Source organism: Acinonyx jubatus, unplaced genomic scaffold (assembly GCF_027475565.1).
Source record: "Acinonyx jubatus isolate Ajub_Pintada_27869175 unplaced genomic scaffold, VMU_Ajub_asm_v1.0 scaffold_113, whole genome shotgun sequence".
NCBI lineage: Eukaryota > Metazoa > Chordata > Mammalia > Carnivora > Felidae > Acinonyx > Acinonyx jubatus.
In genome coordinates this window covers 10001-12833 of record NW_026464032.1, presented here as the reverse complement: position 1 = coordinate 12833, position 2833 = coordinate 10001, and the positions used below count along the sequence as shown (strand labels likewise).

General features: G+C 77.0%; 1 non-coding gene across 1 annotated transcript; it reads right to left on the bottom strand.

Moving 5' to 3' along the window:
- Positions 1 to 1256: 1256 nt before the first annotated feature.
- Positions 1257 to 1409, bottom strand: LOC128313851 (5.8S ribosomal RNA). The gene has a single exon (XR_008294853.1). It is a non-coding gene; the product is annotated as a 5.8S ribosomal RNA (ribosomal RNA).
- Between the last annotated feature and the right edge of the window lie 1424 nt (positions 1410 to 2833).

Sequence of the window (2833 nt, the reverse complement as noted above, 5' to 3'; positions counted from 1 at the left end):
GGGGAACCGTGGCGAGCGGCGCGGGGCGGGGGAGCGAGGGGGGAAGCGGGCGCGGGCGTGGGGGGGGGTCCGAGCGCGGCGGTCGCCCCCGACCGCCGGCCCTTTCCCCCCCACGCGACACACCCGGCCTTCCCCCCCACACGTCCCACGTGCCCCGCGCTCCCGCCGCGGCCCCGGGCCGGGCCCGGCGGACGGCGCGGCACGCCTCCAACCACGAAAACCCCCGCGGAGAACCACACCGCCCCCGCGACAACGCGGGCTCGGGGCACGCAGTGCGGCGCGGCCGCAACCCGGGGGGAAGCGCGCAGCGGCGGGCGACGCCGCGGCGTCCCGCGGGCCGCCGCCGGGGCACGCATCCCCGGGGCGCAGCCCCGCGCGCGACTCGGCCTCGGCGCGAGCCGCCCCGACAGGGCAAAGGGGGCCGGGATCGCCAGCGGGGAGCGGGGGCGGGGCCGCGGCTCGGGCCCCGGACGCACGGCCGCGGACCGGGAGAGGAGGGGGCCACGGCCGGACCGCCGCGGTCGCCGCCCGGGGCAAGGCGGCGAGACCGACGGCGCCCCGGATCCGCACCTCCACCCCCCACGACGGCCCACGGGACCGCGCGGCACGGGGCACCGCAAAACCCTCCCGAGACCCGGGTGGCGATCCCAAAGACCGCGTGCGGCACGAGGGATCTCCCCCAGAGGGACCGCGGCGGCGGCCGCGGCCCTCAGGCGCGAGCTCTCCTCGCCCTTCCCTTTACTCGCGGGCGGCGACCGGCCTCGGCCTCTCCCCCCCCCGCCCCACCTTTCCCCCCCAAACCACCACACCCCCCACCACCGCCCCACGGGCGCCGGCCCCCAGCCCCCCCCCCGTCCCACGCCCTCCCACGTCCCACACACACGCCACCGCCGAGCGGACCCGGCGGGGCGAGGCGGGGGCGAGGGGGGTGGGGGCTGAGGGAGGCGGCGGGGACCGGACACACGGGGCCGGGGAGGAGGAGGAGGAGGAGGAGGAGGAGGAGGAGGAGGAGGAAGGAGGGAGGGCGGCAGCGGCGGCCACCGTCGTCTGCACTTAGGGGGACGGAGGGCCCGGCGGCCAGGACGACCCTGTCCCCAGCCCGCGGACGACCCCGCACACCGTACCGCCGCGCAGGCGGGCGTGGCGGGGCGCCCCCGGGCGGGGCGGGCGCCGGCGGGGCGGGCCCTGCGAGGGAACCCCCAGCCGCGCCTTACCCCCGGGAGACACCCACCCGGGGGAGGCGATTGATCGGCAAGCGACGCTCAGACAGGCGTAGCCCCGGGAGGAACCCGGGGCCGCAAGTGCGTTCGAAGTGTCGATGATCAATGTGTCCTGCAATTCACATTAATTCTCGCAGCTAGCTGCGTTCTTCATCGACGCACGAGCCGAGTGATCCACCGCTAAGAGTCGTACGAGTTTTTGTGATCGCCGGGAGGGCCAACCCCGAAAAGGGGCGCCCCCCCAACCTGGCACAGCACGTCCCCGAAGGGTGCCTCCGGCCGGCCAGCAAGAGACAACAAAGACCAGACTCCGAGAGGTCGGAAGGGTTGGAACGACAGGGCAAGTCCGGCAGCCCGCCCCGCCACGCGGACGCGCGGGGCGAGCTTGGAACAACCCCACAGGCGCCCAGGGGGTTCCCGCCTGTCCCCTCCCCCCACACACACACCCAAGGGACACGGGGCGCACGCACACGCACACGCTCACGCACCACCCGGCAGCCGCCGGGCAAGCCCCCTCCCGGCAACCGGGGAGGGAGGGCCATGGCGTGGGCACAAGCGCGGCGGCACCCCGGCCTGGGGCGCGGCGGGGGGCGGGCAGCGGAGTCTGGAGGAGACACGGGAAGACCAGCCTCCACGGCTCCCCACGGGCCCGACCGCCCCCGACCCGAGGCGGACGGGCGACCCCCCAAGGGTCTTTAAACCTCCGCGCCGGGACGCGCTAGGTACCTGGACAGGGTGGAGGACGGGCGAGGTGGGTGGGGGACGAGGGAGCGCCCACAACACCGCCAACCACCTCGACGCCGACCCCCCCCGGGGCCGCGGCCGGACCCACAAAGGGCAACCGAGAGCCCCGACGCTGCCGGCCCGTGACGGAGGCTCCGACGGGGCTAACCGCCCCCACAGACCGCCGCCGCCCGACGCCCCTCGCTTCCACCCCCCCCACGACCCCCACACGACCCTTCTTCTCCCCCCCCATCCAGGGCCACCGGGGCCGACCGGCCCCGGCCCCGCCCTCACTTCCGAGCACACCTTCCCCATGGCACCGACCAACCCTCACCGTCCCCTCCCCCGCACCCGCGGCCCAGGCCCCCCCCCTGCGGGAGGGGGGGCTGCGGCGGGAAGCGGGGCACGAGCGGGCAAGGGCGTGGGGGTGGCGGTTCGGGGAGGAGGCGGGGAAGGAGACGGAAAGCCGGACCCGGACCGGACCCGGGGCCTGAAGGGAGGGCGGAAGGAAGGGGGGGTAAAGGTCTGCGGGGTAGGGCAAAAAGAGAGGCGCGCAAGGCAGGAAGACGGGCCCGGGGGGACGGACCCCCAACGGAGCGGAGAGCCATCCAGGGCAGGCGGCGGGAGGCGGTGGGCGGCGGGGCACCCCGCGTGAGCCGAGGCTCCGAGGCCCCCCCGGGACGGGCGAGAACCCGACCGGGGAGACGCCACGGGGACCCGCCGCCACGCCGCACATCCCGAGACGCGCCGTGGCCAGGGCGCCAGCGCGGGCGGCGCGGCGACCGGGTTACGACCGGCGCCGAAGGCGAAGAAGGCGGGGGGAACACACTCGAACCCCCCCGACCCTCGGACCCACCTCCGCGGGGGAAGGCGAGGCGAGGCGCAGAGGG